Source organism: Phaseolus vulgaris, chromosome 7, assembly GCF_000499845.2.
Source record: "Phaseolus vulgaris cultivar G19833 chromosome 7, P. vulgaris v2.0, whole genome shotgun sequence".
NCBI classification, from domain to species: Eukaryota; Viridiplantae; Streptophyta; class Magnoliopsida; order Fabales; family Fabaceae; genus Phaseolus; species Phaseolus vulgaris.
In genome coordinates, this window is record NC_023753.2 from 8,932,674 (window position 1) to 8,957,244 (window position 24,571).

Below are 24,571 nucleotides of genomic sequence, written 5' to 3' on the forward strand. Positions count from 1 at the left end.
AAATAATTTAACGAACAATTTAAATATATAAATATATATATATATATATATATATTTCATTTAAATAATTTTAAATTATAAAATTTAATAAATAAAAAATTACATTTTAAAATAAATATATTAACTAAATTACTTTATAAATTATTAAAATATAATTTTATTGAATTTATTTATTATTTTAATTATTTATCAGAAACATAATTATTTATAAAATTTTAAAGTATATTACTTTTTAGTTTACCAAATGTAACATCCCAAAAATTATAGACAATTACACTACATATTCTACAAAATCCAATATAAAGCTTAAATTTTTTCACAAAAAAAAAACTTATATAATATAATATTTATCGAACTAAAGCTCAAAATAAGTAGTCTAAAATGCTCATTCACTTATATTAACATCTACTTGTATCATCAGAGTTAAAAAATATAAAAAAAATAAAAATAAACTAATGAAATTAAATTTCATAACATATTTAATACATGAAAAAAAAATTAGATTAGTCATTCATAAACTAATTTTTTTTCAAATGTTGTCATATTATTTAAATTATTTTTTAATATAGATAAAAGTAAGGTTTATAATTTTGTTATATAGAGTATATTTATTCTTAAATCAATCAAATCATATAATTTGTAAATCATCCCTCTATTTTATTTCTCGTTTATTTATATTTAACATGTAATATTAGTTTTCACCTATTTATCTTTTATCAAGTTATTTCTACTATATTTTTTTTTCTCTAACTATTTACTCTTAACCAAGCAAATGTAACTGTGATTTTTTTTTTCTCAGCAAAAAATGTAACTGTGATTGTATCATGTTTTGATTCAATTCCATTGTAAAAGGAAAATTTGTTAGAATCAATTAGGACAGGTAAGTCAACAAGGATTGACTTTTGACTTCAATTGAAAAAGTAGTTCTGATATTTTGTCATTAATTGACTAATTCAACACGCACTAATCTTTGTGTAGAAATTAGTAGTATTCTATATATATATATATATATATATATATATATATATATATATTAGTCTTAATTTTTTTATCAGTTATTAACATTATTTATTATTGTACTGTCTAGGCCGAAAGGTCAACCGAAAGGTTGTACCGAAAGTCTCGACCGAAAGGTTGTACCGAAAGTCTCGACCGAAAGGTTGTACCGAAAGTCTCAACCGAAAGGTTAAATATAAAAAGTAAATAAGTAAAATTAAATTAGTGATTATAGCAAAGCCCATAAGATAGGCCCAAATATACATGTGTGTGTTTTCAAAATGTTAGGTGCAAAAAGAAAAGACCCAAGTAACTCTTAAGCCCCCTTATAAATAGAAGTTCAACTCAAGAGGTAAGAAAGATTCAATTTATCTGATGAACATAAAACTATATCTGACTTTGGCATCGGAGCGCCTTGCAGGTACACACACCCACCTGTGAGGAGAAGAAGTCGAGAGCACCTAGCTGAAGGAGAAGTCGAGAGCACTTAGCTGAAGGAGAAGCTGAGAGCACTTAGCTGAAGGAGAAGCCGAGAGCATCTAGTTGAAAGAGAAGCCGAGAGCATCTACCTTGAGGAGAAGCCTAGAGCACCCAATGTGAGGAGAAGCCCAGAGTATCCAGCCCAAGAAGAGACCGAGAGAGTCCAGCCCAAAGTTCGGAAGATTTGTATAAGAGTTAATCTTGTCAACCTGATTCTAGTGTTCTTGGTCCTTGTTGTAAGAACAATTATCATTTTTCTTTTTCTTCTCGCCTCGTATAACTTTCAAGATTAATTTTTGGTTAGCATTATAATATTAAATTATATCATAATATTAACTTTGATTTTTTTTTTATCTTTCTTAATTATTAAACATTCTTACAAGAAAAACATTAATAAAATTATTAATATATATGTATATATACTTTATTTTAAAGTTGTGAGAACTAAAATTTTAGTATATATATTTTTAATAGATAAATAATGAAAAGTTATAAATAGATTATAATGTTATTCAATCATGAATTTGATTTTTAAACATCTATCCAAAAAATAATGATATATTGACAACTGTAACACCCCAGAAAATAACATCTAAATATTTCAATACAAGTTCTACGTATTTCTATACAAACTTGGAGTTTTTTCAAAACATTCCTAATACATGATTAGGATTTATAGAAATAAATATTTACATATCCATAGCTCAAAATAAAACTCTGAAACCTCTAAGGCTTTCCTGCACCTGTATGGTCATCTGCTCGTGTACATAGTACAGTCATCGCAGTTTAAACACAACACAAAAAACAAGGGTAAGCTAGTGAAAATAAAATTTTATAATATACGAAATTAAATTAAAAGAGAAAATAAAATTACATGGCCAATTTCTCAATTATTCAATCTTCTTCAAATTCCAACATAAACCAATCACATAGATCTCACATGGATCTACACATCCAGAATATTCAACAAACAACGTCTTCCGGAAGACCCGTATTAAGTAAGTCCTACCAGAGACTAACACCTGATCCAAAGATTATAGCGAATCCAACAGAAAGGATCAGGGTAAGTTCAATACAACTCAAGCCGTGCATCTCATATGTCACGGTGTGCATGAACTCCCCCATCAGCTTCTCACCACCTAATATCTTAGTCTATGTGACTTAGATCATCAGTGAAGCTCGGAGATCTCTGTTACCATATAGGCATCAATACTTAATACACAGCAAACATCAGTCCATACATTATCCCAAATGTATGAATTCAATTCCATACCATTCCGTCATACAATATCATTCAAAAATTGATCCACAATATTCAAAAGTCTATTTGACATGAAAAAAATAACACTTTAATACTAAATCATCAAAATATAATATTTTTACAAATTTAAATAATATACAAACAAACAACCCAATATATAAACACACAACATTTCTGCAAGAGGAATTGAATATTGGGACCACGTCCCTTCCGCATTCAGATCTTCTATCCTAGGGTGCTATTAAAAATTAAATTTAGCTTCTCTTACCTCAATTGCTTGCTTTCCAAGCAACTTTTAGAATTTTATTCCCCACCGTTTGGATAAGCTTCAAGATTTACGGGCCTAATGCAAATTATCCAAACAGAACAAAATTTCAGTATATAATAGAATAAGTTGAGAGGATTAAACTTCTCAACTGACCCCACCAAGATTGATGACTAAATCCTAAAGAAAAACAGAGAACAAAGGATATTTAGAGTAAAAGTGAACTTACTTTGTTTGAAAATCTGATCGGGTAGAAATGTTCCTTAACTCTTCTGCTACAGCGTGGTATGATCAGATTCTAAAATAGATGAAGATTGGGAAAGAAATTAAGAGAGAGGGAGAGAAGAGAATTGGAGAGAGAGAGAAAGAAAGAATGTGTGTGAAGGTGGGTCTTTGGCTTCTACTTTTTTTTTTTATACTGTTACAACAACTAACATTTTTATATAACTATATTACAATTCTCAATATTATTATTTTAATATTTTTTCATATTATTTAATTTTAAAATTATTATTTATTATATATATTTATTTCTAAATTCATTAAAGCTGTGTATTTTATGCGTTTCCTATTAATAGTTGTGGCCAATAGAGAAAAATTAATTAATATTTGAGCGAAAAATCAGTTGAATAATATATCACTGTTGTGGTGTTGCAAATAAATCACGACAAGCAGATAATAGCAAATTGAGGAGTGATATGATAATTATATGTGTATGCCTTATTTTTATTGATTTGGTTTTGATATATTAATTAATATGGTTTAATATATGTATCGTTCATACCTTCTCACGTTAATTTTCATTTCTAATTCAAACTAAGTAATTGTAGTAAAAAAATTATTACAAATGTTATTTTAATTTTTTTAAACGTATTTCATATTAATTCATGAATAACATGAATATTATAATATTATTAAAACTAAAAGTTTGTTATGTAGAAAAAAATAAAATACTGGAGAGGTCTATTTTAATAATTAGTTTTATTATAAGTATTGAGTATTGAAGAAGTAAAAAGTTAAGTTTGGATTAAGAAAAAAATTAATTTTTTAATATAATATAAAAATATATTTAACTCCAGTTAATATTATGATATTTATTAGGGTCATTTCGTAGTGATGAATCTATTTCTTGACTTGAATATTTTCCACTTCTTTTGACAAATTTTGGACAAGTATAACGTTCCATTAGTAGGAAAAAGAAATTTTGTGATCTATCAAATAACAAGCATTGTAGTGACAGTTTTCCTCCTTTATTGACCAGTTCAATGCACACTAGTATCTCCAGGTGGAAAAATTCCTTGTAGCGGTATTTGCTCGTTAATTAAAAGTTTATTTTATAAGTAATTAAAATTTGCTTTTTAAAAAAAGTTAAATAATATTATTTAAAAAAATCAATAATAGATATATATTTTAAACGAAATCTGAAAGAAAAATTCAAATCCACATTTTCTTTAGAATTTTTTAAATAATAAAATTTATAACAATTGTTATCATTCTCTCAGCTAACGAAATGCAGTGATTTAGACTAAAAAAATTCTAGTTAATTTGATTTGTATATTTTATATCAATATATTCATAAAATCATTTTTCAAAATAAATTAAGGAACAAAAATAATTTAAAAAAAAATATATTTAATTTAAAATTAATTTTAAATTATAAAAGTTAATGAATAAAAATTACATTTTAAAATAAATATATCAAATAAATTAATTTATATTAAAATATAAATTTATTAAATTTATTTATTATTTTAATATTGTTATTTTAATTATTTATTATAAACATAATTATTTATAAAATATTAAAGTATATTATTTTTTAGTTTACCAATTGTAACATCCTAAAAATTATAGACAATTACACTACATATTCTACAAAATTCAATATAAAGCCTAATTTTTTTGACAAAACACATTATTAAAACTTATATAATATAATATTTACCGAACTAAAGCCCAAAATATAGTAGTCTAATATGCTCATTCACTTATATTAACATCTGCTTGTGTATAATTCAGAGTTCACAACACAAAAAAAAAAAAGTAAACTAATAAAATTAAATTTCATATCATATTTAATACATGAAAAAAAAATCAAATTAGTTATTCATATTTTTTTTTTCAAATGTTCATATTATCTAAATTATTTTTGAATGTAGATAAAAGTAAGGTTTATAATTTTGTTTATATAGAGTATATTTATTCTTAAATCAATCAAATCATATAATTTGTAAATCATCCCTCTATTTTATTTCTCGTTTATTTATATTTAATTAACTAATGTAATATTATTTTTCACCTATTTATCTTTATCAAGTTATTCTGTTTTTTTCCTCTAATTATTTACTCTTAACCAACAAGCAAGTGTACTGTGATTGTATCATATTTTGATTCAATTCCATTGTAAAAGGAAAATTTGTTAGAATCATTTAGGACAGGTAAGTCAACCAACATGGATTGACTTTTGACTTAAATTGGAAAAACAGTTATGATATTTTGTCATTAATTGACTAATTCAACACGCAATAATCTTTTTGGGTAGAAATTTAGTAGTATTCTATATGCGGAAAATTTGACAAGTTTAATAAGTAATATGGATATGTAACTTGTCAAATTTTCCACATATATTAGTCTTAATTTTTTTTTATCAGTTATTAACATTATTTATTTTTCCTTTTCTTCTCACCTCTTATAACTTTCAAGATTAATAAAGGAATTCATTTAGTTAAATATAAATAATAAGTTTTGGTTAGAATTATAATATTAAATTATATCATAATGTATTCACTTAGATTTTTTTTTATATTTATTAATTATTAAACATTCTTACATGAAAAACACATTAATAAAATTATTAATATATATATATATATATACTTTATTTAAAAAAAGTTGTGAGAACTAAAATTTTAGTATACTTTTTATAATAGATAAATAATAAAAAGTTATAAATAGATTATAAAGTGTTAATCGTTCATTTTATTAGAAATTTCATCTTTTCAAAATTTTATTTTTTCAAATTCTTTTTAGGTTAAAGTATAACTAAGATATTGTATTAATGTGTTGACAAACTAAACTAATATGGATGAGGTAGTAAGGTAAATGTTCAAGTAATAGTTTATTAAACAGAAACATAAGAATTTATTGTAAAATCACAACAAATATACAATATATGGATATAAAATCATTCACATCATATAAACACATATATAAACACATTTGTATATCACAACCACATCTCACCATCATAATAAGTACATTGTTTAAGTATGCTCAAATCATCTATTTTTTTTTTACACAACAATCTTAACCCCCTTTTACTTTATTATTATTTTTTAACCAGTTTAATTGCAGATCCGTTTTGGATACTATCTTAATTGAATTTATCATTGGATTCATTGGGAGACAACTTAAGGTCATCTGAACTTATCTATAATATAATTTTATTGGTGTTAGACGGTCTACGCTGAAATCATTTTAATTTGACTGTCAATTATATATTTGTTATGATACCTTTATGGGTGTGTAGCCTTTTACAAGTGTATGATCGAGAAATACTTATGATATTATGATTCTGCGATATTGAGTAATGAAACTATTGAATATATGAGATTCCTTTACTTTACTAATAAGTAAGATAAGGATGCATAGAGAACAAAAAGAAGAAAGAAAAGAATAGTTTTTGTATTATTCACCTCTGTGCATCTAATGATGCCAAACTTTATAATACAAAGAGAAAACAGAAATTGTATTGGGCTTGATAAAAACAGATAAGGCCCAAACTATGTAAGACCCAAAAATATAAAAACATCAAAACAGTGGAAAGGTTTTATTTACTAATAGAATCGTGCAATTTGATAGACCTCAACGGAGACAAAAAGAATTTGTTTTGATGACTATCGCGACATAACGTCGATCTCTCAAGTCGTAAAGAGATTTGAAGTATGCGTGTCTCCATTTTTCTGTTGAAGAAAATATCGCAACAAACTCATGAGAATGATACTAGAAAATTTTAGGTGGAAACCCCCTTTAAATAGAGGTAAAAAACCACCGACGAGAGAGCCAAAACTTCCACTATAATGATACTGGGAGTACAATGAATTCCTCTCAGGCTAATAGATAAATAACCCCAAAACAAATTCTCTCTATATGGGTTAAACACTTACATCCAAGAGAAGAAATAGAGAGTATATGAAAAGAGAGAGGAAGCAAGTGTATGCTATTGTTTTTTATATTACATTGCTTGAAAGAAACCACTATATATAGTGGTTCTAGGAGACAACAATAATAAAAAAAATTAATGGTAAGTAACCTCCTTTTGATAACAATTAATTGTGGTAAGTAACCTCCTTTTGATTACAATTAAGTGGACAACACTCTGACTATCACAAAATATAACAAAAACATCTTGTTGAGGACCAAGTTCACTTACCAAGCCTCGAAGCCATATAACCTCTTTGATACCTTCTAGCATAGATATGTTCTGCTTCAGTGGTGGACAAAGCCGCAATGGCTTGAAGTGAAGAATATCAACTGATAGCAAAACCACATAAGGTAAAAATGTAGGATGAAAGTGACCTTATTCGATCTAAATCACCACCATAGTCAGCATCAACATAGCCAACTGCTCCTCCGGGATCAACTTTATGTTGATCAAATACCAAACCAAGATCTGGAGAACCTTTCAAATAACGAAGTATCCATTTAACGACTTCCCAATGTGCCTTTCCTGGATTATGCATGAACCTGCTAACAATGCTAACAGCATAAGCTAAATCAGGCCTAGTACATACCATAACATACATGAGACTTCCAATTGCATTTGAATACGGGACATGTGACATGTGCCTTTTGTCCTCGTCTGATTTTGGACACTAATCTGGTGACAACTTGAAGTGGGTGGAAATTGGAGTATTAATAGCTTTGCAATCTCGCATTCCAAATTTTTCAAGCATCTTAAGAACATACTTCTTTTGTGATAGAAAAAGTTTTCCAGCTTGACGATCTCTGTTGATCTCCATTCCTAAAATTTTCTTGGCAAGACCTAAGTCCTTCATATCAAATTCACTACTAAGCTGGGCATTTAACTTGTTAACTAAAGATTTACCTCTTGCGGCAATCAACATGTCATCAACATATAACAACAAGTATATAAATGACCCATCGAATGTCTTTTGAAAATAAACACAATTATTATAGCTACTTCTGGAGTGGCCATGTCCAACCATGAAAGAATCAAACCTCTTATACCATTGTTTTGGTGATTGCTTCAAGCCGTAGAGAGATTTCTTCAAACGACATACATGGTCCTCCTTTCCAGGAACAACGAACCCTTAAGGCTGCTGGATGTAAATCTCTTCCTCAAGATTACCATGAAGAAAAGCAGTTTTCACATCTAACTGTTCCAGCTCCAAATCATACAACGCAACTAAAGCAAGTAATATACGTATTGAAGTATGACGAACAACAGGAGAAAATACTTCATTAAAGTCAATACCTTTCTCTTGATCAAAACCTCTTACAACAAATCTTGCTTTATTCCTTGTACTCTCAACACCAGAGATCCCTTCTTTTCTCTTAAAGATCCACTTGCAACTAATGACTCGTTTTCCTTCTGGTAACTTCACCAGTTCCCATGGTTCACCTTCTTCACCCATCTCTTGTGCAATAGTTAAAGCATAAGCAATGTTGGCAGATTCTACAATTAATCTTTGAGTCGGTTTTCTTGGTCTCTGCTGTGGAAGTTCTTGAGCCATAGACCACGGTTGTGGTAACCCTCGTCGTTGAGGTGGGCATTGCTCATGTGGACTCAAATGTTCATTTGTACCATCAATAACAATGACTTGATCATCTTGAGTACTGGAGAAATTGGGAACGTTTTCCTCATGAGCGGGTGTTTTAATCTCAAACTCCACCTTCTCTTGAGCATCTTCCTGATCATCTACATCAATTGAGGAAATGATAGTATCTTTTACAGAAGAGAGCATAGCATTTTCATTAAAGGTCACATTCCAACTGCAAATTACTTTGTGAGATTCGAGGCCATATAAACGATAACCTTTAACCCCTGAACCATAACCCAAGAAAATGCACTTCTTAGCACGAGGTTCTAATTTTCCCTCGTTTACATAAGAATAAGCAGGACAACCAAATATTTTAAGATTAGAATAATTAACAGGATTACCTGACCAAACTTCTTTTAGAATGTTGCAATCAATTGATATGTTAGGAGAACAATTTATCAGATAACATGTCGTTGAAGCCGCTTTAGCCCAAAAAGATTTTCTCAAACCAGAATGGGAGAGCAGGCAACGAACTCTCTCCAGGATAGTTCTATTCATCCTTTATGCAACCCCGTTTTGTTGTGGAGTCCTTGGGATGGTGAGGTGTTTGGAAATGCCTTCCTTCTTGCAGAAATCATTGAATTCATTTGAACAGAACTCAAGGCCATTGTCTGTCCTTAGCCTCTTTATCTTCTTGCCAGTCTGGTTCTCAATCAATAATTTCCACTCTTTAAAAGTGGAAAATGCTTCATTCTTATGTCTGAGAAAATACACCCAAAGTTTTTGTGAGAAATCATCAATAATTGTCATCATATAACGACATTTACCTCTGGAGGGAACTTTTGACAGACCCCAAAGATCCGAATGAATATAATCCAAAGTACCTTTGGTTCTGTGTATGACTTTAGAAAAATTAACCTTTTTCTGCTTACCAAAAATGCAATGTTCGTAGAAATCAACCTTTCCAGTACAGTGGTTACCAAGGTGACCCTTCTTCTTGAGGATTAAAATTCCCTTCTCACTCATGTGGCCTAATCTCATATGCCACAACTTGGTGTTATCTTTGTTGGGTGAGGCAACACTGCAGAACCTGTAACTGTTGAACCCTGCAGCACATACAAACTATCACATCGAATTACCTTTAGTAACCAAGAACTCCTTTAGACACTTTTAAAACTCCACCTTCAGCTGAGTATCTACACCCATGAGATTCAAAGGTACCTAAGGAAATGAGATTTCGTTTCAACTCAGGGACATATATGACACCTGTTAAAGTTCTAACAATTCCATCATATGTCTTGATTTTGATTGTTCCTTCACCAAAAACTTTGCATTGAGCATCCTTTCCCATCAAAACGAGACCATTATAAACTGGTTCATATGTGGTAAACTAGTCTCTTTTGTGAGACATGTGAAAAGTACAACCAGAATCAAGAATCCATTCATTTTTAGATCTTTGTTCAGTGTTGGAAGCTACAGAACAATCCCCATCAGATTCAGTTTCAACAATACTTGCTTTGACAGATTTTTCTGGTTGTTTACCATTTCCCTTATCTTCTCTAACCTGCTTATTTTTTAATTTATAACATTCAGAGATTTCGTGTCCTTTTTTCTTGCAATAACGAAAATATTTGGAATTTTTGCCTCTGATTTTGACTTAGATTTATATTTATTGTTCCTACCTTTCTCTTGGTTTCTCTCTCTAACTACTAATCCTTCACTAGAACTTCCAGAATGAATTTCTGTATCAAATTTTTCTTTGGCTAGTAAATTAGTCTTGGCATCATCAAAGCTTAAGGTAAGATAATTACCGTATAACATAATTTCTTTGAATTGTCGATACGAGGGTGGTATAGAAACAATAAGTAGAACGACTTTATCCTCATCATCAATTTTAACATCCAAATTTTCCAAATCAATTATGATGGAATTAAATTCATCAAGGTGAGATTGGATGGGAGTACCTTCGGACATTCAGAGTGTAAAGAGTCGCTCCTTTAACCGGAGTTTGTTTGCAAGACTTTTGGTCATGTATAGAGACTCCAATTTACTCCATATGCCTGTTGCAGTTTTCTCGTTGATGGCATCACGCAACACCTCACGGGACAAGCATAACTGGATTGCAAACAATGCCTTTTTCATTCATCTCATCCCACTGCTCCTCCGTCATAGTGGTTGGCCTCATCATTTTTCCTGCCAGAACTTTCTTTAAACCATTCTGGGTGAGAACCGCTAGCATTTGGACTCGCTATATAGCAAAGCTGATTTTGCCATCAAATTTCTCAATATCGAATTTCAACATTATTGAAAAACAAATCCTGGTTGAATTATCGAAAAGCTCTGATGCCAATTTGTAGGCATATCGTGTGTGGAAGCGTGATAATTTCAACCAAAGATTATGAGAAATTAAAGTAACAAGAAAAATAAGAATGATACCTCCCAGAAATTTTTAGGTGCGAAACCCCTTTAAATAGAGGTAAAAAATCACCGGCGAGAGAGCCAAAACTTCCACTATAATGGTACTGGGAGTACAATGAATTCCTCTCCGACTAATAGATAAATAGTCCCAAAAAAAATTCTCTCTATATGGGTTAAACACTTACACCCAAGAGAAGAAATAGAGAGTATATGAAAAGAGAGAGGAAGCAAGTGTATGTTGTTGTTTGTTATATTACATTGCTTGAAGTAAGCCACTATATATAGTGGTTCTAGGAGACAAAAATAATAAAAACAATTAATGGTAAGTAACCTCCCTTTGATTACAATTAATTGTGGTAAGTAACCTCCCAATTATGCCAAGAAAACGGAAAAGGTGAGTCATAACGGAAAAGGTGGAAAGGTTTTATTTATTGGTAGAATCGAGCAATTTGATAAACCTCAAGGGAGACGCAAGGAATTTGTTTTGATGACTATCGCGACATAAAGTTGATCTCTCAAGTCGTAAAAAGATTTGAAGTATGCGTGTTTCCATTTTTCTGTTGAAGAAAATATCGCAACAAACTCCTTAGAGGCTCGTCACATATCCATATTCTATTCCAATAAAAAATCATAACACAAATTCATATGTATGTTCATCTTCATGTGTTGGCACTGTGTCTTTAGGCTTCACATCCTGCGAGCAATTTTTTTGTAAGTGGAGGTCCACAAAGATCACAGATGCTTATATAGTTGAGTATATTGAACCCCTGCATTTATGTGCCTGACGGTATTTGTCCTGTCAAATTGTTGAATGACAGGTTTAAGTAACTCAAAAAGGATAAACTGGACAAGTCTTGAGGAATTTCACCCCAAAAATTGTTCACTGAAAAATCCAAGGACTCCAAGTTTTTCATGTTGCCAAATTCATTTCATTTGGTATTTTTCATGTTAAACTATTGTGGGACAAACTAAAGCAGAACAAACCAGTAAAACTAAACATATGTGGGAGGAGAAATTAGCTATAGTGTAATACTGTTGTTTAAATGTTTTTTAAGGCTAATGGTAAAATTCTTCATTCAGAATGAGATTTGAAGTTTGAATAAGAGAAATGTATCTCATTTCTCAAAAGTTAGTTTTCAAGTCTCAATAAAAAGAAATGTGTCTCGTTGCTCAAAAGTTAATTCTAACTAGAATCAATCAAATGATATACAAATAAATCAAATAAGTAAGATATTAAATCAATCAATTCTTTTTTTTTAAAAAAAAATCATATTACTCTAATGTTAACATAGGACTAAAAAACAGAATCAAATAATTTGTTTTATCTTTATTTTTTATTGCATATAAGTTGACCCACTCTTGATTAAATAGAATTTGTCATATAGAGAAATTTATATTAAAAGAACACTCATGATATTTTGAAACTTCCACCTTTCTATTGCATTAAAACTACAACTTTATAAATTATTGTTTTATTATAACATTATATTTATAATTATTTTATTATTGTAATATAATATTTTATTATGAATAATAATTGTCAAATGGATATAAATAAAAGAGATGGTGTAAAATAATATCTTTCCAAAACACAATTATTAGCACTCTCTCACACACAATACTCAACATAAAACAAATGAAAAAAGAGAAAAAGTAACAATAACAAAACCATACAAAAATGGTTTCTCAAAGCAAAAAATACAACATCTAATAATAAACAGATCTAGATACTGAGCTTCTTAGTGCTGGAAATGCTTGTCATTGTAGCTTAATAGCTCTTCTCTTACCTTCACTTCATGACTTGTTTCTTTTCAGAAACGATAAAGCCCTAAAGATATAACATAATAAACGCATTATCACCAAAGTAAAACAGATCAAAATGCATAGAAGCTTTGAGTGGACTTACGTACAATATTTGTTACTTCACATTTTTAATGCATCATAGAATATCCTTAATTAAATTATATTTCTATCCTTATTTTTTAAAAAGTGTTTGTCATTAAAATTTAAATGTTGAATTCATCGTAGAATATCCACGAAATAATGTTTCTACTCCTAGTTCTACTCTCTTTTTTTCGTTTTTTTTCTCAACTTTTTTTAATTAAAATTAAAATATTTTTTTATCAATAAAATAAGTAAATAAATATAATAATTTCATGGATGTTTTAATCCTATTAAAAATCAAACCGAAAACAACCAGTTATTCCACACTAACAAAACTAAAACTACTAAACAAAGAAAAATCCCAAATGTCTTGATGGTCTTAAATAAAAATGAAAAACGTTTCATCATTTTTTGAGACATGTAATGCGAATGAAATGAGAAAAATTATGATTTATAACAAAGAAATGATGAAGTTTAAATAAGTATTTGAACTGCATGGTTTCACTCACAAGAATATGTCTGAGCTCAACGAGAAGAATTCATTTTGATGAGCACCATGACATAAAATCGATTTCTCATATTATAAAGAAACCTGAAGTAAGCATGCCTCCATTTTCTATTAAAGAAAAGGGCACAAGAGACTCCCAAAAAGCCAGTGACGAATCCAGACTCTATTCCAATATAAAACCATGACAAAAATTCATCTTTATCCTCATCTTCATCTATTGGCTTTGAGTCTTTATGTTCACCATCCTGCCAGCAGATTTTGGTAAGTGGAGGTCCACAAAGATCAGGATTGCCAATATAGCTCACTGCATCAAACCCCTAAAGTTGTGTCCCAGATGGAATTTTACCACTGAAATTGTTAAATGATAGGTTTAAGACTTCGAGAAAGGACAACTTGGCCAACCTTGAGGAATTTCACCCCAAAATTGGTTTGTTGAAAGATCAAGGGACTCCAAGCTGTTGGGTTTACCATCTTCAACACAAGCTTCTCATGTTCCCAATCTCATATGGTATTTTCCCCGTTAATTTATTGTGAGACAAGTTCAAAGAGCACAATCCAACGAGGCTGAACATTTGGGGAGGCACTGTTCCGAACAAATTGTTACTTGACATGTCAATTAAGGTCATAAAGTGCAAGTTTGTACGGTATTCTGATACTCGACCTTTTGTAACCAGCTCAAGACTGTCTCCGAAGAAGTATGTTAGAGAATTAGAAAGAGCAAAGGAAAAATAAAGACTGCTCTCTGAAGCATTGTTGAAAACTAAAGATGCTATATTATGTAGGCAGGTTGGTATCTGTCTTGAGATTATGTTGTCAGCAATATATCCAAAATAATGAGGGAAGATATTTGACAAATCTGTGTTGGGATGTTACCACTAAAATTATTGGACCTTAGTTGGAGAACCCTAACATCATGTGGTATCCAGTCTGGTATATTTCCTGATAAGTTATTTTCATGCACATTAAAGATCAACAGAGAGTGACAATTTTGTAGCGAGGTAGGAATCGTGCCATAGAGATTATTCTCATGCAAATGAAGTGAGGTGAGACTAAATAAGGAGCCCATTGACGATGGTATCTTGCCAGTCAGATTATTGCTTCCCAAGTTAACATGAATCAATGATTTCCAATTCTTCCAACAATTTGTAAGCTCTCCAGATAGATTATTACGAGTGATGTCTAAGTAGATCAAACTGCCTTTTCCATTCAACATCTTATGATCACACAAGAGAGGAAAAATGGTTCCAGATAATGAGTTGTTCGATGCATCGAAAATCGCCACATTCGATGATAATCGAGACAGGGAACCTTTTAGATCATTTGATGTTAGACTGACGAATGAAGAGTTCAACAACACATTATTTGACAGGTTCCCAACTATCAAATTATATTCTAAATCGAGTTCACTCACTCTTGATACAAAATTCCAAAATTTGCTTTTGGCCACAAATGATGAATCAAAAATAGATAAACGTTTAAGATATCTTTGTGTATACAACCACTCTGGAAGGTTAGGACCTGCAAATCCGAGAGCCAATCGTTCAAGTTGGAAAAGTGGAACCCAGTGGGAGTCACAATCAAAGATTAGTGGTGGTGAGGAATATATAGCTAATGTCTTTAATTTTGACAATTTGGCAAAATTTCTCTCACTCCTGTGAATTGGTGTGAGCTAAAACTCAAGAGAATTAAGGATGATAAATTTCCCAAATTTGGGGGAATGGGTCCAGAAAACATGTTCACTCCAATAATAAGATATTTTAGATATTGGAATTTGCCAAACCAAAGAGGAATGGACCCATCCAAGTTATTTCCTTGCAAGTTCTAGTATTATAGATGTCGAAGATTTAACAACGCCTCAGGTAATTGGCCTCTTAAAGAATTTCTCTCAAATTCTAAATAAGAGATACCACAAGTAAGATTGAATAACCATTTAGGCAACTCTGAGCTAAATTCATTTTTGAAAGATCAAGAGCATTGAGTGCAGTAAAATTGGCATATTGAAGAGATGGACTAAGGTCCTTAAGTTGACAATGACACATAATGAGTACTGAAAGTGATGGAAGCATAGTGAGTGGTTGAAGCCAATTAGTTTCCTTGTGAAGATCAATTCCACCGAGGTTGAGATATTCCAAGGAATAAATGCGAGAAAGCCACTAAAGACTATTGATGGCAAGATAACCAAGAAGAGAAGAGTTGAGAGACAGATGAAAATGAGAAACTACAGACAGGTTATGACAATTCTGATGTATAGAATCAAATTGAAGAGTTAAGAAGTCATTATTGCTCAAATTCAAGTAATTCAGAAATTCCAACTCCACCAACAATAAGAATAGGTGAATAGAACCTGAGAGACAGTGTGATTTATTTTGTTTTGTCAATGTAATTTGCAAGTGTTGTAGAACATGGAAGATTGAGCCTAGTGACTCGACCAGTGATGTGATCACAGTTAACTCTTCTCCACTGACAACAATCTTGATCAGGGTTCCACGAAGAGAGCACACCTGACAGATCTATTACTCTTTGCTTGAAGTTCAAGAGACCCAACTTGTCTTTCTGGTTACAACCAATAGTGAAGTTATTGCACGTGCCAGTATTTAGCATGAGTGTGCACAGTAACCATGCCAAAATGATTGCATGTTGAGAGGAAAAGGCATTCATTGGTACCAGAGATGAAGGGGCAAACTAGGGCTAGGATGGTTTTAACTTCATTCAGAGGGTACTAATATTTAAACTGGTTAGATTAGACTTTGTCCTTCAACAAATCTTTCATATCTATTACAGTTGCATGTCCATGTCTCCTTTTAATAATAAAAAAATGTAGACAATTAAAAGTTGGATATAAATATATATTATTTTAATCAAAACGTTATAAAAATATTTTAATTTTTATTGATTATTATAATTGTTCTAGTATAAAATGCAGGGGATAAAACACCTACCCAATTGAATAATTTATTCATTCACTTAGCTATCCCGGTATGCTGTTCTTCTTTCACTTTTCAGATTTGTTTAGCTCTATTTCAATCAAGCTCTCCTTTTTTTTATAGGTTATTTGGAGGATACCTACAAAAGATATTCCAAGTAAATATTAAGTATTCTGTTTGATATAATAAATATATAATAATTACGTATATTTTTCTCCAATGTATCTTATGTTTTAAGGATGTATTACTTAGCTTTGTATACAGTTTAAATTTTTTAATTTCCTCTTGATTTCAATGCATTTTAAACATGTCAGCTTTAGATTCCGTTTGGATCCAACTGGTAGAATAATCATATAATAAAAACACTTTTAATTTACTATACATAATTAAACTAAAAGTTTGTTAAATAATATAAAAATACTAAAAAAATTTATAAAAACCAATCAGAAATAAAATTTTGTGTTCAAGGACAAAATGTATTTAGGTTTGACATGATTTCGATACGAAATTTCCTCGCAGTCAGCACAACAACCAATCAATGCCAATGTAGCTTGATAAAATGTCTCCCCCTCCAGAAAACGATTTTGGATCAGGCACCAAAGAAGACGTTTGTATTAAGACATTTTTAACGGATTTAAAAAAAATTGATAGTATTTATTTTCATTTATGGTGTAAATCTATAAAAAAAAAAAGACTAAAAAGATTAAACGTATGTTTTAGAAGTAAGCTAGGAAACTAAAAAAATTAATATAAAATTTTCAGGTTAATTAATAAACTAAGTATATTTTATTAATTTAAAACGGGACTTATATAACGACTAAGATGAGAAAATGTTTATATACTCTCCTCATCCCTATACCTCACTTTACCTAACTTAAAAAACTTAAAAAATTATACTACACTACTAAAAAGTTATTAAATAAAAATTAAATTTAAAGATAAAAATTATTAATTTTTATATTAATTAAATTAAATATTATTTTATATATTAAAAAAAATATTGGTATATAAATTAGTTTTTATTATTAATAAATAATTTTAAATTGGTATTTAGTTAACTACTAAGACTTTAGGTATTAATTTTCTTTTTGTTAATATAATTTTTTTGTCATTTTTTTATATTTAGAAAGTATTTTTTTAAATTAAATTAATTATTTACAATAAAATTATAAAAAATAATTATTTTTTGTGAATATATTTTTATAAATTTAATTTAATAATTATAATAAAAAATATTTTTTATTTTTTATTATCATAATAAAAAAGTGAACTTTCGCATATTTCTAATAACCGATATCACCTTACTGAATGATAGACCTATAATAGTATGAGGGTGAGATAACAAGGATCATTTGCACTGGTGTTGTATCGAGATAAATTTCCAAAGAATACCTTGTTTTTGTTCCATCCACAGCGAAAAGTTTGGTGTGATGTGTGGAAATTTGGAAAAGTATGGTGGCAACATTCTCTCATTCATTATTATTTGACTAATTCTATCTTCGTGTAGATATTTCTTTGTAGTATTTATGATTGATTAATTCACAAGTTGAATTATATATGACAAGTGATAAATAAATAATTAAAATAGTTATATATATATATATATTACTACAAGAAAATAAGAAATTAGCTGTCAAATATTTTCGTGGCCAATTGTGCGTCGGCCACGACCGACGCAAAGTTTAATTGATGCGTTGACATGACCGACGATAACTTAAAAAAACAATTTGCATCGGCTAAGACTGACGCATATTTATATTTTAGTTTTTTAAAACTTATTTATTTTAAATTTATTTAATGTACAACATTATAAGAAATATTTTAATATTTAATTATTTATTGTATTTATTTTAAATCTATTTTTTTAATATTATAATAATTTTTTTAATGTAAGTTAGTTAAATTAAATTAATTAAGTGTTTAATTTTAAAATTATTTAAAGAAATTATCTTAAAAGTTTAGGAAGAATTAAAAAAAATAAGAAAATAATAATTAAGTAAAAAAAATACGTATTTAAATTATTTAAATGTTATATAAATTATTTTATTATTTTAAAGATTATTTATTTTAAATTTATTTGATTTATATATTGTCATAAATTTTTTTTTAAATTTTTTATATAAATTAGTTAAATTAAATTTATTTAATTGATGTAGTGTTTAATTTTGAAATTATTTAAAGAAGTTATCTTAAAAAGTTTATAAAGATTTAAAAAAATGTAGAAAAATAATAATTGAGTAAAAAATAGTAAAAGAAAAAACGTATTTAAATTTTGTAAATATTATAAAATATACATAAATTTAAGAATATAAATTTAATATGAAGTAATTAATTAATGTAAAATGTAATGGATGTATTTAAAAATAGAGAGTCAATTTTATCTAAAACTGTTTTATTTGCCTTAAGAAAAAAAAAGTTAGATAAAACTTTTGATTAGTAACTTAAATAAATTTAAATGTTGCTTTGATATCCAGTATAATTTTAAAGATGTTACTTCTCATAAATGAAGTATAAGATTATCTTAAAGAATTAGCGAAAATGTGTATGATACAAACATATTAAGACTCAGTGCGTGAGTAAGTAACTTATTCTTAATTGTTAGATTGCTACAATATCCAAAGTGTCTCAAAGTTGACTACATGCTCTATAAATGCCCTTTTTATAGTTACTGAGTATGATCTTGAAAAGAAATTGATGTTTTTCAACTGAAACACATAATAATGTAGTAAGTTTTAAGTGACGAGATGACACATATGCAATATTCCTTATAAGTGTGTTAATACAATTTCCCAATGCACTAAATAATAGGTCTTTGACATAGTAATTTTAGTAGACTTAGTTCTTAATAAATGTAAAATAAATAAGTAAATTTCGACTTGGTCCGATATAGAATGAACTTAAAATCATGAAATAGAGTTCATGATTAGATTTTGGATTATAAGTTCATAACCCTAGTCCATTGTCATTTTGGGTGGAACATATGTACTTGTTTTTTATTGCAGTTAGTAAGGTAAGAATTGAACTAAGAAGTGCATTGTAAAGGCTGAAAGAGGGTATCATGAGCAATTTGAAAAATATGACTCATTGATATTCGTGATAGTATATAGAATTAACTTAAAATCATGGAATAAAGTTGATTATTAGATTTTGGATTATAAGTTCATAACCCTAGTCCATTGCAATTTTGGGTGGAACATTTGTACTTGTTTTTTTTATTACACTTAGAAAGGTCAAAGTTGAAGTAAGAAGTGGATTATAAGGGCTAAAAGAGGGTATCATGAGCAATTTCAGTAATAGGGTTCATTGATATTCGTGGTAGTAGATATTATGTCACATACAAATTATACTTAATTTATTGGAATTTTTTTTATCTGAAAGAAAACCTTTTTTTTCAATATCATACCTTAAGAGTTATTTTTTTGCTTCCGTCAAGATATTAATAAATTGATTATTTGTACATAACAATAGATAGAAAGAACACTTGTAAGGATAAATGGTTTTTTAAACCATAGTTTAATTAAATTATGTATTTATTTTTATTGTATGAATTAAATTAATTTGTTGTTGTATAAATTAAATTAATTTTGTTTGTATAAATTAAACTAATTTTTTGTTGTATAAAATAAAATAATTTAGTCTTTTGTATAAATTAAATTTATTTATTGTTGTATAAATTAAATTAATTTTTTTTACAAATTAAATTAATTTTATGTTGTATAAATTAGTTTTATTTTGTATAAATTAAACTATTTTTTATTGTAGAAATTAATTAAATTATTTTGTATAAATTAAAGTAAATTTTTATTTTATAAATTAAATTAAATATTTTGTATAAATTAAATTAATTTTTTATTGTATAAATTAAATTAAACTGTTTTTTATAAATTAAAAAAGTTTTTGTTGTATAAATGAAACTAATTTTTTTATAAATTAAATTAATTTTTTGTTATATAAATTAAATTTATATTTTTAAAAAAAAAATTGAATTCAATTTTTAAAGTTTTAATTTAATTTTTAAATTTTAAATTTTGATTTCAATTTTAAATTTAATTAAAATAAAAAAATTTAACGTATGCGTCGGTCATGCGTCGGATGTGACCGACATATGCTGGGACCTATTTATAAATTTTCGTTGCCCCCACTTTCCCAACATTCCTAGCAGTTTCCCCCAATTTCAAAACCTAATTTCTCATTCACCTTCCTCTGCCACTGCGAGACTCTTTCGCGCCTCCTCTGAGCCTCCACCGCTCCTCCGCGAGCCTCCTCCACGCCTCTGCAAGCGTCCTCTGCGCCTTCGCACCTCCGCGAGCCTCCTCCTTGTGACTGCATCCTCCGCGTCGCGTCGCGGTTCAGCTCCTGCTCCATTGTTGCTGCCGGAGGTAAATGTTTAAAGGTTCAAATTTTTTTGATTCATTTTATTGGGTTGTAATGTGTTACTGTTATGTGTTGGTTGTTTTGCTGCTATTGCTGGTATGTGAACGTAATAACATTCATTTAATCTGAATGAGTTGAAACTGTGATGATTAAAAATTGCATGTTTAGGGTTTGACTTTGCATTTTTTGGATAAAGATGAATGTCGGTTATGTAGGATTTTGGACTTTAAATGTAGAATTTTGGAGTGCAAGAGAAATTAATTGAAGGTGCAGCTTGTAAATTATTTTGTGGCCACAAACTCCTTGAAAATTGTTGAAAATGTAGAAGTGTTGAAAGAAGAAGATATTGTGAATGAACCAACCTAGCTACACCCTTCTTTGTTCTTGTGAATGAATGTTTGATGTTATGTGATATGTCCATTGATTATGTTGAATTAATATTATATTTACAATCCACATGAATGTGATTTGGTTGGTATTTATTGTTTACAGGATAAACTAGCTAGAAAACAAAATAAATTATTATTTTTAATCCTTTTATGCGTCGGCCTTTGGCCCACACCAACTTTTTTTAATATTATTTAATCTTTGTGTAGGCTTTTGCGTGGGTTAGGCCCACGCAACATCTGATATTATTTTTATTTTTTTTAGTCATTTCGTCGACCAAACCGACGCATAGGCGATATTTTATTTTGCGTCCGTTTTGCGTAGGTTTGGCCCACGCAATGTGCGTCGAACTCGCTGACCCATGCTAATTTTGATTTGCTTCCAAGCTTTTTACGTGGAACTGCTGACCAACGAAAATCCAACGTTTATGCATCCATTTTTGGTCTGTTGCGTCCGCTTTTGGCCCATAAAATATTTCATTTTTCTAGTAGTATATATATATATATACACGAACTTCCCTTTCTTGTGATACTTTATATCAAAACTTTTTATTTTATATTTTTACATAGTTTAAAACTAATATAAAATAATTAACTTAAATATATTTTTTAAGTCTTTATACATATTATTTTTTTTTTAAAGACTGCAAACATTTTTGTTACTTTTAAAATTTTGATGTTATATTGTTGTTTTATAGGGTCAAACAAAATATATTATTTTTTACTTACTTAAATAACATATGTAATACTTTTTTACATATAAGATAATAACTTATGATTTATTTTTTTATTTTCAATATAATTCTTTTTAAATAATAACTACTTTTATATATTAAATGTTATTTAGATAAAAATTACTAATGAAATAAACACTTCTAATAACGGTTAAAACAAATATTTTTATGTCGATTTTAGATTCGTTATAGATACATGCAACATAGAAAGTTTGTACTTTTTATAATGACCATAGAAATTTGTTTTCTATGTTAGATTTAAAGAACCGTCATAAAATATGTTATTTTTTATGACATCTAATATTTTAACTATAAATATATTATTTTTATGACAAATAATGTTTTCATCGTTATAGAATGTGTTACTTTCTATGATGGTTAAAGACAAATCAGTTATAAAAAGTAATATTTTTTATAACAGGTTTAATAATAACCGTCATAGAAAGTGTATTTTTTTTAAAATAAAATTGTGATATATTCATTTTTCTACTTGTATAACATACCCTGTACAATAAGCATAGTTCTCAAGCAAATATTTTCAAAATAAAATCTTGACAATTTAACACATAAATAATTATAAACTTTACTAAAAATTATTACGTTCAAGTCCATATAAAATTGTTAGCTAACTCTAATCATTGAGAGTAAATACATAAAAAAAAATCGTTGTATACTTCTATCGAATCTCTTGTAACACTTTATCTTTCAATAGAGATGAATCACTAAATATATATATATATATATATATAATCAAATATTGAAAATAAAATTAACATCTACCATTTTTAACATATTTAAATAAATTTATACAAGAATCAGATTGATGCTTGAAATGTTTTTATTATATTAAAATATATAAAGTTGTGTTATACTACAATATTCACAAAATTAACATACAAACCAAAACCACTCCTGAATAAGAAGTGTAATTTATTTTTCTAGTAAAATTCTTTCCGGTATTAAGCTTCTTAAGTGAGTAATAATAATCTAATGTTAATAGATAGGAACAAATTTACTGAGTTTGTAAATTAATTTAGAATTATTTTTCTTAACTTATTTTTAAATTTAATTTATGAAGATCTTTTCTAAAAATATTTAAAAAAATGAATTAATCTTACATTTTAAATTTTATGACTTTATCTATGAGAGATTTTATTTTCTTTGTCATCGTGTCTTTCAAAGTGATACTTCTAAAATTGTAAGGTGGATTAAAGAAGTGTAAAAAATAACTAGTTAGATAATTGGTGCAACAAGAAAACCATTTAGTAAAACAACATGAGAATTAGAGAATTAAGTTTTATCAAATTTTCAGCACAAAAAAAAATAAAAAAAGGAAAGGTAGAGAATTAGAGATCAATTAATATTATTTGAATTATGGTAAAAAAATTAAGTGGAAAATTTGTAAGTAATTTAATTAATATGATAAAAAAAATTGTGATAATTTGATGAATTAAATAATTACCAAAGTTTATAGTTAATTATAAATAAATATTTATGTTAATGGTCTCATTTGAAAAAATAATCTCACTACCAACTAAATACTATTTTAAAAATAGCTATAAATTATTTGATATTAGGGTTGAGTATTGGAAGATTTTGAAAGATGTTTTATGCAATTTATTTTTCTCCCACTTTTGCTATTGCTTAAGCCTTTATGCATGTATCTTTTTATACTTTATACTGTTGAAGATGGTTGTCGCCCTTCAAGACATGTGTTTGATGAAGACATTTGTGTACATGTCATGTATATTTACATTTGCTTTAAGAATGTCTTAGGTAGAGTTTAGAGGTTGTTTAAGAGTAGGTTTTTTTGCTGAGTAACTCACCTCTTAACCCCTGACCATGTGATAAGAGCAAGAACAAAATTTCTTAAACTGTTTTTCACATGTTTTGCAAAAAACACCTTTACTGCATACAAATAAATCTGTTCTTTTCTAATTAAACAGATTCTTTTTTAAACTGATGCTTTGGCTAAGTCTTGTGAAAATCAGATTTTGTGCATCAAGTATTTTGACTAAGTCTTCACTCTTTCAAAACGACTGTGTTTTAATAGTTAAGTCTTTTCTGTTATCGTTTTGAAAAATAAATCTGTTCATATGTAAATGAATAGATTCTTTTTGACTCTGGTGCCATGTCTATCTTAAACGGTTTTTCGTTTTGTCCCTACACCATAATGGTTGACTGAGTCTCCTTCACATAACAAATTCTCTAACTGCTTTTGAAAATAAATATGTTCATTTTATTTTCAATCTGTTCTTTTTATAACAGCTTTAACTGTTTTTTGAAAATTTGTTATAAGTTGTTTTTTCTATAAAAAGAAAGCTTGTTCCTGCGTTTAAAGGTTGATAATACAATTGAAAAAAAAAACAAGTTTTGCATCAGAGAATTAAGGATTTACAAAGAATTAGCATTTGTTCTTGAAAGATTTCCAAAATCAAAAGTGTGCTTGTTCTTGTTTGGTTCTAAAGCTTGGTGCGAGGTGTTGCTACTGTTTAAGCGATCTGTTCTACTGGGTTAAGGCAGATTTCTGCATCCTCTATCAGGTGTATTCGTTTCAC

At 28.5% G+C, this 24,571-nt stretch overlaps 2 long non-coding RNA genes across 2 annotated transcripts; both read right to left on the reverse strand.

The window, feature by feature from the left end:
• Positions 1–2,016: 2,016 nt before the first annotated feature.
• On the reverse strand, positions 2,017–3,381 carry LOC137828657 (uncharacterized). The gene is made up of 2 exons (XR_011083934.1): positions 3,232–3,381; positions 2,017–3,080 (listed from the first exon to the last, which is right to left on the reverse strand). It is a non-coding gene; the product is annotated as an uncharacterized lncRNA (long non-coding RNA).
• A 9,373-nt stretch (positions 3,382–12,754) lies between these two features.
• LOC137827995 (uncharacterized) lies at positions 12,755–16,332 on the reverse strand. Its single transcript, XR_011083804.1, has 3 exons — positions 15,940–16,332; positions 13,597–15,113; positions 12,755–13,031 (listed from the first exon to the last, which is right to left on the reverse strand). It is a non-coding gene; the product is annotated as an uncharacterized lncRNA (long non-coding RNA).
• Between the last annotated feature and the right edge of the window lie 8,239 nt (positions 16,333–24,571).